General features: G+C 33.2%; 1 pseudogene; it reads right to left on the reverse strand.

Moving 5' to 3' along the window:
• Positions 1–14,868: 14,868 nt before the first annotated feature.
• Positions 14,869–15,397, reverse strand: LOC100803000 (heat shock protein 82-like; annotated as a pseudogene).
• Positions 15,398–18,260: the final 2,863 nt, after the last annotated feature.

The raw sequence follows: 18,260 nt of genomic DNA on the forward strand, positions 1-18,260 counted from the left end.
ACTCTCGAATTTTCTTCACCAACCAACATAATTAACAACTCTTTTTATATACCACTTATTTTTTTTTATTATGTTTTGTGCATGTCACTTATTTTATAAATATTAAAACTCTATGTGCACAACCCCAAAAAGGATATTCTATGTCGGTTATTAACCGTCGTCATAGGCAATATCATAGAAAGTCTTTGATAATTTTTAGAAAAAAGCACCCTTCTAAGATGGTTCTTAGTTAAAAATCGTCTTAGAATGATAAACTTTCTAAGATGGTTTTTTAGAGAACCGTCTTAAAATGTCCTTTTTAAAAAACAAAAAAAAAGTTAAAAAATTTGAAGATTCTAAGATGGTTTTTGGTTTCCCCAAAAATGGTCTTAGAATGTCATTTTTCTAAGAAAAAATAAAAAATTATTTTCTTTATTTTTAGAAATAAGATGATATTTGTAATTATAAATAAAAATAAAAAGTACTAATTATCAATAGAACATGCATAATATGTTGCTTCAGGAATACCTGCAACCAGGTAAAAAATTAAATAAATGATTTTGATTACATGAATATACACAATCATTGTAAAAAAAAACTAACTTTACATATACCTACAACTATATGTAGAAAAGATAACTACAAAAAAAATCTAACAAGCATTTGGGACCCTAGTTACTTCAATTGTTTAAGTGTAGGGATTTTTGTTGGTTTGGAGAAGTGGTACTTACAAAAATCTTTTCTATTACCCTAGTTAACACCAAAAAAGAGAGGATATTTGCTACTTCAATATGATAATGGAAACTAATCTAACAATCATATAGGCATAAATAGGCACTTCAATATTCAATAAAAAAAAGCAGTTCATTTAAGAAAAAAATTAATTAACTCAAAAGATAAAATATTTAACTAATAAGAAACTGCAAATTTAATTTAATATGGCCATTCCCCATCAATGCAAGAAGATAATTTAACTCTTACCTTTAATATCACAAGTTTAAGAGCGTAAACATAACATGATTTGATAAAAGATTACCTCTAATTATCAAGAAAAGAAGTCATTTGCTTCCAAATTAACAAGAAAAATATGGATATGAAGGGCTATATACATAAAGAATTAAAGAATTGCACAACAAATTGAAATGAAATTCAGAAAGTTGCAAGTGCCAAATTCTTGTATCTGGTTAGATATCTACCAACAACAGATTTGCTAAGCAAAGGAAAATTGCTTGAATGTGAATGTTTACGAACCAAACACTAGGTATTGCTCACACTCGATTGATTTGCCATGTATGCTAAATATATGGTCCATACATATGCGCAGACACTATTCATCAATGGCTGCAAAAATTGAAAAAAATTTCAAATTAGGACAACTAAACAAAATAACTACTCAATTGAAGCTACTAATTAAATTAAGATAGAAAGCTTACTTAACAAAGACGTTTCATTCACAATCACAAACTTGTAATTGGACTGGAACGAATCTGAAGGTAACAAAATCACATACAGGCCAAAACATAGCACCACCTAATAATGTAGGAAGTAGATCTTGGCTCAACCTGGAAATAATTCTAGGCACACCTTCACCTGATATTGTTGGCATCAAAATGCTAATTCAGAATCAAGAATAACTTTTGTAAAACATAAGAAAATTATATGCTTGTTTCATAAATATGGTCCTATTTATATAAACTTCTCCATAAGTACTTATAGGAAAACAAAATAAAAAGATTAAATGAATTAAGCTCCACCCATTAGTTAAAATTAGTCTATGCATAAGTTTAAATCAATTTTTAAAACAATTAGCACTACTAAAAAAAACCTCTTTTTACGACATACAATCTAAGGTGGTTCCTTAGAACCGATGTAGAATGTACATCGGTGACATTTTTGTAATTAATGGTCATATAACTAGGGCGGTTTTTGAGACCCGTCTTTGTACGTAGTGGGTGATGACATTTCCGTAATTTGAAGAGCTTAAGCAACGACGGGTTCCATCAAATAACCGTCTTTGTTATTTAAAAAAAATAAAAAAGGTTTTTTCATTGGTTTTTTACACAAAACATTTCTTGTTCTCTACGCATTCTGAGCGAAGCGAACTTCGAAGCTGATCGACCTCAAAGCTGACCGAGAAGGCAACATCTTCTGTGCCCTAGTCTACCCCGTCGTGGTAGCTTCAGTGCCGTGACTGTTCTGTGACTTGCGAGCCCCCCTTTCCCAGGTATGCGTTGTGTTTTAAATTTTTCGCTCAACCCTACTCTTTGAGCCACTTATGTCCACTGCAAAGAAATCTGGACACTCAAACATTTCAGTATTGGCGGGTTTCTGAAACCCTCCACATGAATTCCACTTGGTGGAATCATGATAGGGTTTTAGGGGACTTTCACCCATTCCCTTAAGAGGGGTTTGATGGATTGTTTGGCATATAGCCAAGTTCTAAATTTTTTTGCTTATTATTGTACGTATATGGATATTCCAAAGTCTCAGTAATCTCCTATGTTAGTTTTCTACTGCTCTTATATTCTTGTTTTGTTTAATGCCTTGACAACATTCGTTTAAATAAGTAAAAAGAGACTCCGAAACTAGCTAAAATATTATTTAAAGATGTATTATAACCTTTCATCTTTTATTTTCTGTTTGACAGGTCCTTGCCTTTAGGGACATAGATCCACAAGCTCCTACCCATATTCTAATCATTCCTAAAGTTAGGGATGCATGGTTGACTGGTCTGTCCAAGGTATTTGTTAATGAGTTTTCTGCGTCTGTAGGCATATTATGTTGTCTAAGATGTTCATTTGAAGATCATTTATATACATGTGCTCAGTATGCTCAATAACATTATTTATTATATAAAGTAAAATATATTTTTAAATTCATGTAAAAATAGCATAACGATATAGGAAAGTTCACAATAGTGATAGATTTCCTTCAGTATGAGCATACTGGTAGCATGAAAGGCTTAATTTTTCTAATGAAAAACATTGTGCAGCTTGTACACTCATCTAATAATACTGCTTTGAAGTTGTTATTTGAGGACTATATGGCTTGGGAAAAATTACTTCACTGAATCCCTGAAAGTTTGTCCTCACGTGCCAGCTAACATTGCTACTGTCCATTACATTGCTTTGAAGTTTGTAGTCATATATGAAGTGTGATGTGAGGTTTTGGATTCAAATTATGCTCTGCAGATATGCAGAGTTTAGGAGTGTTGCTGTCTATTACATTGCTTTGTAAACTATGTGTATTCTTCTTCTTTAAATTATTTATACTGATGCCAAATATTTATTAGGACATAGTCTATTGTTTCTCTAAGTACTATGATTTATTCTACTATGAAATTGGTTCTTGATAATTATGTAAGGTTTTTATTCATAGAAACTCATTTTAAAATGTGGTTTGGCTTGTACAACAAGGAAGTTTCTTAACTTCTTTTTATGGTAAATCTAGTTTGGTGTTGTTTACCTTGCATAATTGCATTGCACAGAAGCCCAAATGTCTTAGTCTTGCATTTCTGAAATCCAAGCTGTAGGCAAGCTTTATACCTTTGAAATCATGATTTTTTTGGGGGAGGGGCTCTTGAGCACTTCTGTATGTTGTCTAGCTTGCCTTTATAATTGTTTATTTGTCATTGCTATCCCAACATATTGTTAGCGAGATGTATTATATCCTGAAAATACCATCGACAATTGGTACTGTTAAGATTCTTCTTCAATATATCTCCTAACTTAACTCAATGATGAGTTCTGTTAAGATTTTTTTGGCTTGTAGTTTTAAATTTTGAATATATTGCTTTAATCTTCAGTTGGTTAAAATTGCAATTGCTGAGTGTAGCAGGTTTTCTGTTTCAGAAATGCATTTTTTTGTTGAAATATAAACTTGATTTGGGCCTAAATTAATTATTTGGTTCCTTGGACTTAGTTATTTTGGGCTTAAGTAATTATGGGTCATGTTTCTAGAGAATTCTTGTAGTAGTGTCTAGATATTTCTTATGGTTGTAATATTCTCTAGAATACTCTTTGGATCTCTAGAGTTGAGAACTCTCTAGAATTAGTGTGTCTATAGTTCTCCTTAGAGTAGTATAAATAGAGATGTAATCCCACACATTTGTATCAAGCAAAAATACAAAGTTCTCTCCTCCATAAAGAATTCTCCTTCCTATCAAGTTTCTATTCAAAGTCTCCAATATTCCTAAACACTTTTCCTAAACATAAAAAGCCTTATTTCCAACAAAGTGGTATCAGAGCTTCAAGATCCTCAAAAGATGGCGAATGGAGGTTTTCCTTTCCAAATGCCGATGCTCACAAAGAACAACTATGATAATTGGAGTATCAAGATGAAGGCGCTACTAGGAGCTCAAGATGTGTGGGATATCGTAGAGAATGGCTTCAAGGAGTAAGATGAAGCCTCGCTAAGCCAAGGTGTAAAGGAGACGTTGAAGGAGTCAACAAAGAGAGACAAGAAAGCTCTCTTTCTCATTTATCAATCGGTGGATGAAGATACATTTGAGAAGATATCCAACGCAACGACGGCCAAAGAAGCATGGGATAAGCTTCAAACTTGCAACAAAGGAGTTGAGCAGGTAAAAAAGATTCGTCTTCAAACTCTTAGAGGTGACTTTGAGCGTTTGTTTATGGAGGAGTCCGAGTCAATTTCTGATTATTTTTCTCGAGTATTGGCCGTAGTCAATCAACTTAAAAGAAATGGTGAAGATGTTGATGAGGTGAAGGTCATGGAAAAAATACTTCGAACTTTAAATCCAAGTTTTGACTTCATTGTTACCAACATTGAAGAAAACAAGGATTTAAAGACCATGACTATTGAGCAACTCATGGGTTCCTTACAAGCATACGAAGAAAAACAAAAGAGAAAAATTAAACAAAAGGAGGCTACGGAGCAACTACTACAACTCAACGTAAAGGAAGCAAACTATGCAAATTACAAGAGCCAAAGAGGACGAGGTCGCAGCCAAGATCGTGGACGTGGACGAGGAGATGGAGGAGAAGGAAGAGGTGGTTACAACAACCACTCCAACAAATTCAACAATGGAGAAAGAAGTTGGAATCCACAAGTAATAAGAGGTCGTGGAAGAGGAAATTCATGGTCGAGGTATGACAAATCACAAATCAAGTGCTTCAATTGCAATAAGATTGGTCACTACGCATCTGAGTGTAGATTCTCGAAGAAGGTTGAAGAGAAAGCTAACTTTGTAGAAGAAAAAGGCGGAGAAGAAGAAACTTTGCTACTCGCGTTCCAAAACAAATTTGAAGAGAAAAGAAACAAGTGGTACCTCGACACCGGCGCAAGCAACCACATGTGCGGCGATCAAAGCATGTTCATGGAGATCAATGAAGCGGCAACTGGCGATGTCTCATTTGGAGACGACTCAAAGATACCAGTCAAAGGCAAAGGTAAAATTCTCATACGTTTGAAGAATGGGAGTCATCAATTCATATCCAATGTCTACTATGTGCCTAAAATGAAGAATAATATTTTGAGCTTGGGACAATTATTAGAGAAAGGCTATGACATCCATTTGAAAGAACATAGTCTTTTCTTAAGAGATTGTAGACATAACTTGATTGCTAAGGTGCCTATGTCAAAGAATAGAATGTTCCTCTTGAACATTCAAAATGATGTGGCAAAGTGTCTCAAGGCTTGCTATACCGACTCTTCGTGGCTATGGCATCTACGATTCGGGCACCTCAACTTCGACGGTCTAGAACGTTTAGCGAAGAAGGAGATGGTTAGGCTTGCCTAGCATCAACCACCCAGACCAACTTTGCGAAGGATGTCTAATTGGGAAGCAATTTCGTAAAAGTTTTCCAAAGGAATCAACAACAAGAGCAACAAAGCTGCTAGAGCTCATACACACCGATGTTTGTGGACCAATCAAACCCAATTCATTTGGTAAGAATAAGTACTTTCTCCTCTTTATTGATGATTATTCCAGAAAAACCTGGGTTTATTTCTTGAAGGAGAAATCAGAAGTGTTTGAAAACTTTAAGAAGTTCAAAGCCCTCGTGGAGAAAGAAAGTGGTCTTTCCATCAAGGCCATGAGATCTGATCGAGGAGGAGAGTTCACTTCAAATAAGTTCAACAAATATTGTGAAGACCATGGAATTCGTCGCCTACTGACAATGCCAAGATCGCCACAACAAAATGGAGTAGTAGAGAGAAAGAACCGGACCATACTTAACATGGTGCGAAGCATGCTCAAAAGCAAGAAGATGCCGAAGGAGTTTTGGGCTGAAGCAGTGGCATGTGCAGTTTACCTAACAAACCGTTCCCCAATAAGAAGCGTGCATGAGAAGACACCACAAGAAGCATGGAGTGGAAGGAAGCCTGGGATCTCTCACCTCAAAGTGTTTGGAAGCATTGCCTATACCCATGTTCCAGACGAAAAGAGGACAAAGCTTGATGATAAAAGTGAGAAGTACATGTTTGTGGGTTACGACTCAAGATCCAAGGGGTACAAGCTCTATAATCCAAATAGTAGAAAGATCGTCATAAGTCGCGACGTGGAGTTCGAAGAAGAAGATTGTTGGGATTGGAGTGTTCAAGAAGATAAGTATGATTTTCTTCCTTATTTTGAAGAAGATGATGAAATTGAATAACCAATCATAGAGGAACATATTACACCACCTGCCTCACCGACACCAAGGCTGGATGAAACAAGTTCAAGTGAGAGGACACCGCGACTAAGGAGCATTGAAGAGATTTATGAGGTAACCAAAAACCTAAACGACATTAACCTCTTTTGTTTTTTTGGTGTTTGTGAACCTCTAAGCTATCAAGAAGCAGCGAAAAACATAAAGTGGAAAGACACCATGGACGAAGAAATCAAGTCAATCACGAAGAATGATACGTGGGAACTTACTACACTTCCACGAGGACACAAAGCAATCGGAGTAAGATGGGTGTACAAGGCAAAGAAGAATGCTAAAGGAGATGTGGAGAGATACAAAGCAAGATTGGTGGCTAAAGGCTATAGTCAAAGACAAGGAATTGACTATGATGAGGTATTTGCTCCTGTTGCTCGTCTTGAAACTATTAGACTGATCATTTCTTTGGCAGCCCAAAATAAATGGAAGATCTATCAAATGGATGTGAAGTCAGCCTTCTTGAATGGTTTTCTTGAAGAAGAAGTCTATATTGAGCAACCACTGGGCTATGAAGTAAAAGGGCAAGAAGAAAAAGTCTTGAAGTTGAAGAAGGCGTTGTACAGTCTCAAGCAAGCACCGAGAGCTTGGAATGTTCGAATCGACAAGTACTTTCAAGACAAGAACTTCATCAAGTGTCCATATGAGCATGCACTCTATATTAAAGCGTAAAGTGGAGATATTTTGATTGTGTGTTTGTATGTAGATGACTTGATCTTTACAGGGAACAATCCAAGCATGTTCGAAGAGTTCAAGAAAGATATGTCAAATGAATTTGAGATAACGGATATGGGGCTCATGGCATATTATCTCGGCATCGAAGTAAAACAAGAAGACAAAGGAATTTTCATCACCCAAGAAGGCTATGCCAAAGAAGTCCTTAAGAAGTTCAAGATGGATGACGCCAATCCAGTTGGCACCCCGATGGAATGTGGCAGCAAGTTGAGCAAGCATGAAAAAGGAGAGAATGTGGATCCAACTCTTTACAAAAGTTTGGTTGGAAGTTTGCATTACTTGACATGTACAAGGCCAAATATTCTCTATGCTGTAGGAGTAGTAAGTCGCTACATGGAAGCTCCAACCACAACTCACTTCAAGGCGGCAAAGAGAATCCTTCGATACATCAAAGGTACAACAAACTTTGGCTTGCACTATTACTCTTCTGACAATTATAACATTGTTGGATATAGTGATAGTGATTGGAGTGGAGACTTGGATGATAGAAAGAGCACTACTGGTTTTGTGTTCTTTATGGGAGATATTGCTTTCACTTGGATGTCAAAGAAGCAACCAATAGTCACACTATCAACTTGTGAAGCCGAGTATGTCGCTGCCACATCATGCGTTTGTCATGCAATTTGGCTAAGGAACTTGTTGAAAGAGTTAAAAATGCCACAAGAAGAACCTATGGAAATATGTGTTGACAATAAATCAGCACTCGCTTTGGCAAAGAATCCAGTCTTTCATGAAAGAAGTAAGCACATCGACACCCGTTACCACTTCATAAGAGAATGCATTGAGAAGGAGGTAAAATTGAAGTATGTGATGTCTCAAGATCAAGCTGCCGACATTTTCACAAAGCCACTCAAGTTGGAAACTTTCATGAAGCTAAGGAGTATGCTTGGAGTCACAAATCAAGTTTAAAGGGGGATGTTGAAATATAAACTTGATTTGGGCCTAAATTAATTATTTGGTTCCTTGGACTTAGTTATTTTGGGCTTAAGTATTTATGGGTCATGTTTCTAGAGAATTCTTGTAGTAGTGTCTAGATATTTCTTATGGTTGTAATATTCTCTAGAATACTCTTTGGATCTCTAGAGTTGAGAACTCTCTAGAATTAGTGTGTCTAGAGTTCTCCTTAGAGTAGTAAAATAGAGATGCAATCCCACACATTTGTATCAAGCAAAAATACAAAGTTCTCTCCTCCATAAAGAATTCTCCTTCCTATCAAGTTTCTATTTAAAGTCTCCAATATTCCTAAACACTTTTCCTAAACATAAAAAGCCTTATTTCCAACATTTTTGGCACTCTTATGAAATCAACCTTTTCAGAAATCATGATTAGCGCAGTACTGGATTGCTTGATTATATTTGGCACTCTTATGAAATCAACCTTTTCCTAGCAATAACTAAATGAGCTTCTATCATTTGCTGCATGTTCAACTCTATTGAAATTATTGTGAATATGATAATTGTTTTTGCCATACTTAAGATATTTTTTAAGCTTCCCTTACGAATATGAATTTCTTTATTATTATTAACATGATTTTTGCCCCAAGTGTATATATGCGTAGGTCCCATCGGTGATACTGATAAGTATAACTCTTTCTACTTGCTTTGTCTCTGTCTGTCTCTGGTTGCTGTAATTTGTTTTCTACTTTTTTGGTGGTTATTTTGCTATGCAATTGTTATTTTGCTATGCAGTTGTTTCCAAAATTAATGTTCTTCACATTTAATAACTATTTTCACTTAATTCAATTCTGTTAATACATCATAAAAAATATGTTTCCTTTTATATATCCGTTAAAGTTTTTTATTTTATTTCTAATTTTTGTTTTACCTTCTTTGATCTTACATTTCTTCTCAGAAGCAAAACTACCAAAAGTATAGACTTATTTAAAAGCTAAAAATGCAATCATGTTTTTTTGAGTCAAAGTGCATATGTTCTATATAATGACTTATAAATAGGATATCTGCTATTTTATTTTTTTATTTTTTTATATATGTTACAATTAATTCAATACTTTTTGCAAAAATAAAAAAGTATAAGACTAAAATAAAATAAAAATCCAAATGAATTTTGAAATCATTGGATCAAATGATTATTTACTCTTATCAAATGTGCAAGTATTCCTACTAGAAACTTTACTATAACGTGAAATTAAATTTATCAAAAGGTTAGTAATGGGATATAGAAACTTTATTGTAACATGAAATTAAATTTATCAAAAGGTTAGTAATGGGATATATATATATATATATATATATATATATATATATATATATATAAAATAAAATTATAATTATTATTATATATCAAATAAAAATCAATTAAATAATATTAATTTAATTATTTATTTATATTTTGTTTCTCTTCAATCATACAACCTTTTTAGTTTCACTCTATTTCTTATTTCTACTTTTCCTGTTTCTGTCACAATCACTTCTCAATCAAGCTCCACTTAATTGCCTAAGATTAACTTGTAGTTAATCACACTTGCTTTTGGGGGTGAAACCTTCCTTAATTCACAGGGCTTGCCTTAATAGATATTCATGATTCTATGATCTCGGTGTTTTTTTCCTCTCTTTCTCCACTTGTGGCTTGCTTCTGTCTGGTTTGGCAATATATACTTAGTATATATATATATATATATATATATATATATATATATATATATATATATATATATTAATTTATTCATTTTATTGGATATGTAGTAGGAATTATTGATGCTACACAAGCCTGCTACTTCTTTCTGTTTCTCTAGTTTGTCCTATTAGGATTATGTTGGATGCAGCTTATAATGTCTATATTGAATGCAGCGTTTGAATAAGAAAGGAGTAAGCTTTTGTACACGGACCACACATGATGATAATGGTATAACAAATGCAATTGAAATATATGACACCTTAAGGTATTTTTCGTACCAAGTTTATTTGTCTTAGTTTGGAACATGAATATTGCTTGACATGGAAACTTTTGCAGTGGCGCAACTCATATTATTGCTTCCAATAATGATTGCGGTGTGAGAGAATGACACAGAAAGGTTTCAGCCTTTGAATAACTTCCAGTTCTCTTGGCTGGTGAATGTGAGCACTCTATATGCAATCTGACTGATGCAGTATATTTTTTATTTTCTTTTCCTTTTTTAGCTAATTATTCTCCCATTCGGGTTCATTTCAACTGTCCTCTCTTATACTGCTGTATTTTTTTTTATTATTTTCCTTAGTTGATTAGAAAAAAAATTGTATAAGGAGTAGAGAGAAAACAGATAAAAAAGATGCAGGATAAGAAGTCATAGAACTGATTTAGAAAATCAAAACAGAGAGACAAAAGTTGAAGTCCTATAACTATAAAACTAGTTAGTGTAGAAAAGGTGTCCAATCTCTTTGTATATATTATATGTTGATTCCATGAAATAATACATGTGCTGAAGACCAACGGGAAGCCACACACACACTTCTATCTATAGCAAATTTAGAGGATATGATGCACCCTTATAGATTGAAGCATTCCTTTCCAGTCACATACACTACACCTCACAAACCACATAGGGCCATATTGTTTTGATTTTCATTTTAATTATTATTTCCAAACCCTTGAAAGTGGGCATGAAGAAACTGATCCAACCAACTAGGACAAATTCATCTCTAGCTGGGAAAAATTGACCTTAGAAGAAGCTTTGGATTTCCAAATTGAATTATCTAGGGAAAGCTTTCCCTTGTTGGAAAATAAATGAGAAATTGAAGATTTGCATGAAAATTTGAAAAATAGCAGAAGAATCCAGGTTCCTAATTCCATATCTTCTGTGGATAAGATGGTTATAGTGAACTAGCGAAATTCATTTGGCTAACCTTCCCTGCTCACCATTTATTTCTTTAGTTACATATCAGCACATTACATATCAACGGCAGGAGGAGGAGATGAACATTGATACTGCATTTTTAATTGTTCTTGCAGTTCACTTTGTTCCTATACATCTCTATTTCATCATAGAGATCAATAATCTTTTGCTCAAGTCAAATATAGAGATACCAATCCCTCCCTCCCTGCATCAATCTTCAAAGAAAGAATGTTGAGACCGAAAATAAAAGTTATTTTTTATTTTGTAGACCAGGATACATAAACAAGCCAAAGTGATTCCAAGGCTCCTAGCCCCAATGAGTGAAACCTTACTAGTGCAATTGATAAAATTATTGACTTGACAGTACTTGTTGGAAAAAAAAAATTCCCATTCTGAATGACACCATCTTCTCTTTATTTTCCTGAATCTCCCAGATATTATGAAATCTGGAGCTACCTTCTAAAATGTTTGCTTCATTGAAATTATCAACAGAGAAAATTTGAGTCATTGACAATATTTAGTTTCAATAGGCTAAGCGCATTGTTGAGATATGAAGAACAAAGGTTTTATCTAGTTCCATATAAATAACCATAGAGGACTAGATTTTGTGTGGGGATTGATTTTAGGTACTAGATTCAATGCTTCACCAAATTTTCCATGATATAATTGACTGAAAGATGTAAGGTAATAATTTCAATTGCTAATTCCTTCCCCCCCTTAACAAAAAGCAATTAGCTTCATTTAGGTACAATTTCATAGTGCCATCAATTTCATAGGTCCATTAATATATTGACCATGTTTGTTGTATGAGAGGTATCTTTTCATTATACGTATAGTTATCCTTAATTTTTTTCAAACTGCATTTGATACTATGGCTATATATGTCATTCTTCTGTGCACAATTTCTCTGCTGAACTTTAAATGCAAATTTTGACCATATGCCATGTGTTACATTGTATGTCTAGGTGACCATACATCATTAAAGGAAATGTGAATCCTTGAAGTTTCTTCTTTGAGGACCACATTGTTGTAACATGGAAAGGGGTTTGACAATAACCCTTTGATAAGTGCAATCATTTCTTTATACCACCCCCCTAATCATTGTGTCTGGAATTTGGGGGTAAAATCACATTCCCCTTGGAAATTTCCAACCTATCACTTGAGAGTTAAAATAACTTACATAAATTAATCAATAAAAACAGTTTATAAACTGATGTTAACATGGGAATTCTCAGAGAATATATTTTTGTAGTCCTTCAATCTCAAAAATAATCTTTTTTTCTCTTGATCTCCATAAAAATAAATAAGCATCACAATTACCCTAAAATTATTATGAGATTTTTTTTCATAAAGAGTGACTATAAATAATATTTTTTTAAAATTGAGGGGCAAAAAATAAATTATTTCTTTTTACAACAAATAAATTTAAATTAGAAAACCAAAAATAAAAATGACTCAAATTAAATTTTAGTAACATGTCATAAAGAAATTGATTGGAACTAATTATGAATAGTTGGTGTTCTTAGACCAGGATACATAAACAAGCCAAAGTGATTCCAAGGCTCCTAGCCCCAATGAGTGAAACCTTTAGAAAAATCAATTTTAGAGTTTGCGTGTATCTCTCCATTGCTTAAGTAGGTCCTCAAACTTCTATCATTGGGTTTTAGTTTGGCATCTTCACAATCCTCTTCCTCTTTGCAAATGTTATTTGACAACAAGAAACCCCATCATAAAAAAACAATTGAATATGATAGATTTATTTTAAGTTATGGGTAGGTATAGGTTTAAGGTGAATTGTGTCTATAATTATAGATATATTTATAAAAATATTGATTTAATAGATAGAATACATGCATTAAGCTTTACCAATTCTTTAAAGTTGCCTAAATAAATTCTTTAAAGTCTGATTAATTATTTTGTTCAACATTAGATTTTTTTGGCTTTATAAATAAATAAAAGAATGGCTTGTTTCAAACTTTTTCATCCACTACAAAACGCTGCAGAGATTTGATATTTATAGAAAAAATAATTATTTTATATAAATGAATTTCTTAGCCTAATTATAAATATATGTATATTATTCACCGAAAAAAATATGTATTAAGTTTCTATTTTGTTTTCTATTTTAGAATAAAAATTTATTTAAATATGATACTATTTTTGAATAAAATAATTTTTTATTCAATTTAAATATGCATAAAAAATACTAACAACCTTAAATTAGAACATATAATGAATTACAGATTGTTAATTTAATATATATGTTTTATACTAATGGGTTTTCACCCTTCTTCTTCACCCCCAACCCTCCACTACTTGTATTTTTCATTAAAAATAATCTTCAAATATATAAAATTATTATAGGTGACAATTTTTCTAATAACTGTATGCTGACAATTTAAACTTGAAATTAATCTTTAGTTAAATTAAATAATTTGTGTTAATTGATTCATGTGTATGGTTTCATTATAATAATGTCCTTGTTCCAACAAAGGCTATGACAAAGCATTTTAAAAAGCCCAAGTTTACTCAAATCCAAAGCATGACCAAAATAGTTGCCAACTAGGGACTAAATGTAGGAACTGATAGTTTTTTTTGTTATGGTTTTTGTTTTATAATTTATTGATAGTCTAGTTCTTTCTAGTCCAGTCCATTTATTATTGCTATAGAACTGGAAATCCTGAGAAATTATTATGATTCACTTACATACCCAAAAAACAAATGAGTACTGTACTCACATATATCAATGGCATAACAAATTGCTCCAGATCATGTATATTAATTTAAAACAAACTTTTATGGGATTAAGTGGAGAGATAAGTTGGAAACTTAGTGCAATAGTCAAAAAAGTGATAGAAAGTAAACCGAAATTAGTAATTGCTATTGCCAGGTCATTTTGAGGTCCTTCCATTCTGACTTTTGTCTATGTTTACAAGAAATTTGTTGGTTAAACTATTTCTTTGTGCCTTATAGTTCCTATTTTAAATTTGTCATTGCACAAGAAAATTGTGAGTTGTAGTAGCCATATGAGAAAACATTAAGTGGTAGCTTCTACACATGCATAAGAATTATTAGTTTATATTGTGATGAGAAATCGCATCCTGTCATCCATGTCATACAGTACCATACTAATAAGTTCTAGAAAACTCTTAGTTATACTCAGTTGTTATGACTTGAACCTGAAAATCAATTTTCTGTTGTAATCACAGGTCTTGAATTGAATAATTAAGTATATTTGGGACATCGTGTTCGATTTTTTATTGCTAAAGGAAAGGGTCAATATACCTCCAATACAAGGTAATGTACATATTTAATGAAACTTTGCAATTGCTTTGCCTTTGGTGACTGTTTATCAATCAATTATTAACTATATCAATTTTTTTATATATGTTAATTATTAAATATAATGGATTTTATAAATAATGATAATAAAAATATTGTGTCATCTTTTTTTGTTCATTCAGCATAATCAATATAGGCAACAAAACTAGCAGAATCTACAGCTTCCAAGAGAAGCATTTGAACATGGGAAAGTGCTCCAAAACTAAAACATGTTGAGACCAAGACGCTTCACGTTCAGCTAAAATATCAACATTTTTTACCTTTTCTGAGGGTATGGTAGAAGTTAAGCAGCCAATCTTCATTCTTGAAAGTCCCTATATATTATAGGTGCATACGGATTACTACCTGTTTTAGGCCTTCCTTGGTAGTAGAGACCAACTTTTTTCCCTCAAATTCCTTAAGCTGACCAACAACATACTCATCAATAGCATCAACCATGTAGAGAACCTCGTACCCCTTCTTCCTAAGCTTTTCAAGGAAGGGGGAATTCTCGACAGCTTTCTTGCTTTCACCAGTAATGTAGTAGATGTCATTCTGTCCTTCCTTCATCCTCGTAACATAGTCCTTGAGGCTGGTCATCTCATCACCACTCTTACTCGAGTCATACTTGAGCAATTCAGCTAGCTTTGTCTTGTTCTGAGAATCCTCATTAATACCAAGTTTCAAAGTTCTTAGAGAAGCCTTCATAAAACTTGTTATAGTCTTCCTCAAAATGTATGTTGATATCCTTAATAAAATGACATGAATTTGTTTCCTTAAAAAAAATTTCTATAGCTCCATGTAACCAAATATTGAGAGTTCTAACTTCCAAATCTCCAATCGGACACCAAATACCTAACTTATCTCGCATTATTATATGAGTTTAATGTTTATCTATTAATTTTATATTATCATTCTAATTATATATTATTATTTAAAATATTTTTAAATATTTATTTTAAAAATTAATAAGTTATTATATATAATAGTAATGATACCATAACACATTCTAGTCTAAATCCCTGGACATAATCTTCTAATAATAGTAATGATAATAATATAATTATAATACATGAGTGACCTAAATAGCTAGCTTAAGGTAGATGAGACTCGGGAAAGGCAAAAATGTATAATAGCAGAAACAAGGGACCAAAATTACGAGTGTCAAAATTCGCAATAATAGTATCTTCACCATATATGGCCTTCCTAAACAGTGAATAAGAGGGAATTACCCCATCATTCCCTTCCAGGTCCATGAATTCCCACGAATGAGTAGTGTGTAGTTTTCTTCCTTTTTGTTTTAGTGAATTTTTAACACAAAAAGTGAGACACCTGTGCAAAAAGTGAAAAGGAAATCAAACAAACTCACCTAATGACTCTAATAAAAATTCATAACTTCTTTTCTTAACTTTGATGTTGACCTTGACCAAAAACTTCTCATTTGAGAGCCTCCTCAATAGTTCTCATTGAGCTTGAGCAAATATTCACCAACAATGACATTGGATGCGGTGTCCAGTGCTTTAGGATTGTTCTTACTGATAGTTTCTAATCCAAGAAAATCCCAAGAATGTGTTGTGTGAAGTTTATTCATTTTGCTTTCAAATACGGACAATACTGATTCATATTCTGAAACACAATTCAAAACGTCATTCAGAGCCTGATCAAGAAAGTGGTGAATGAATTCCATATAGAATATGCTTATCACTCTGAAACTTGAAAATATACGGCTCCAAATTATTGGAGGCTTGGAGCCACCCCATCTAAATCGAGAAGCCTTTCTCAAAATATTGAATTAGTCTTCCATCTCTTATTCAAAATGTTTGCCTGGCCAATATAGTGGGAAAGATAAAGACAGAAGGGTATAACACTGGAATAAATACCTGCAAGTTGACTAGCTTGCTCTGGTGTAATCATGGCTGAGAAACCTTGGAAGCTTTTATTGTAATGGTGGAGTGCTGCTACTTTTGCTTCGCTGAGGCTAAAGAGTGTAAAGAATTTACAGAGGAAGACTATGTTAGACTACACTATTCCATTCTGAATAAATCAAGCTTAAAATAACATCATTAGTTATAATGAATTCCATGAGTTTTATCTTAAATTGAGTGACATGCCTTCCAGTAACTGAAGCTAGTATCTCATGGTTTGCTCTGATTACAGATTCTGAATTAGGGTGTGAATGATCTTCCATGTAAACTATATAATGCTACATTAATGCAAATCCCAAAGTTAGTTTTGTTCTATATAAGTAAGTAGTTAGGAGCTGCTAGTAATGTAGCTCATAGGATGTAGATGCATGCAACTCACGTTGACATCATGCATTAAGTTCAAGTGAATATGCTCCTTACCTTTGGTGTGGATCCATTCACCAAAGTATACCCAATGAACAGAAGGGTGAAAGAGCTCAAAATTTTGGCAAACCTCATGATAAGTTGAAGGGGTCCAGAATAGATGCTAGATGTGGAAATGCTGATTCATTTTTTGGTTGGTGATTCACCTATTTTATAGCATACACGGACCAACTTATATGTCATGTCACACATATAAAAATTATCATTTCCGACTTTATATGTTTCTGGTTATAACTTAGTGTACATTTGGGATTCTTCAAAAACTTAAATGACATTCACAAGAGGAGATAAGACGAATATATATTTAACGAACTAACATCATTTGGACGAATTATAAACAACAATTATTGGAACTAATAATTTTTCAATATTTTAGACTGCAAAGGACAATGGGTGGTTCCCTTGTCTGAACTTTGAGAGTATGTTATTGGCAACCACAAATCGCATATGCTTACAGACCATAAGCTACAGTGCAATTAAGATTCTTAAAAAAAATAAAAAGATAGAAAATATAAGCTATATTTCATTACTAGGTGCTCTGCCAAAAATGTTCCATCCTTAGATTCTTTTGGCATTTTTTGTATCAACAAAGGTTAGTTTTGTTAAAAATATCACTTGGGGGGATTCGAACTCATGACTCTCCCTCCTCCCTTCTCCCCTCTCTAACCACTGGGCCATATCAAACTTTAAAGTTCTAGTATTGTATGCTCATACAGAGACGAATGGATGAATCCTTCTAATTAATGTGGTTTTTCTTTTTTACACTAGTTCTTTTTCCTACTTCATAATTTTCCCTAATTAATCCCTCTGCAAAATATGCAAACAAACCTATTTTGTTTTTTAATATATCTATTTGGCAGATCACCTCCTCACATTTGGAACTGATTGTAACTAGACAGCTTACATGCCATTCACTTCTTCAAATTATCAACTGGCCGTCCCTACGATTCAAACAATCAGAGGTGGCCAAAATTTTTTTGTTTCCATTGATAATTTCAGACCGTGTCATCATTAGCAATGCCTTCTATTCTCTGGCAAGTCACATCTAATAAAGATGACCTTTCCAAGCATTTTTCGCATATATAAACCACGTTTAGGACAATTTATATGCTTTTCTAGGACTAACTTGAATTGCAAAGTAATATCACATTTGGTTGAACAACCTGCTCAAAACTTGAATTTACAGTTAAACGAATATCTTAATCGGCATCTTTAGTGATGAAATTAGTTTGTCTCTTGCGGTTGGGTGAAGCATTGCAGCTGAAATTGTCAACCCTCACCCCAGCTTGGAATCTGAAAAAACTCAAACCTATAACTATCATAAAATTTGTGACATCTATAACTATCATAAAATTTGTGACATCTACATTCAAAAGGCCGACCAAC

The sequence above is a fragment of the Glycine max genome, chromosome 8 (genome assembly GCF_000004515.6).
Source record: "Glycine max cultivar Williams 82 chromosome 8, Glycine_max_v4.0, whole genome shotgun sequence".
Taxonomy (NCBI): domain Eukaryota; kingdom Viridiplantae; phylum Streptophyta; class Magnoliopsida; order Fabales; family Fabaceae; genus Glycine; species Glycine max.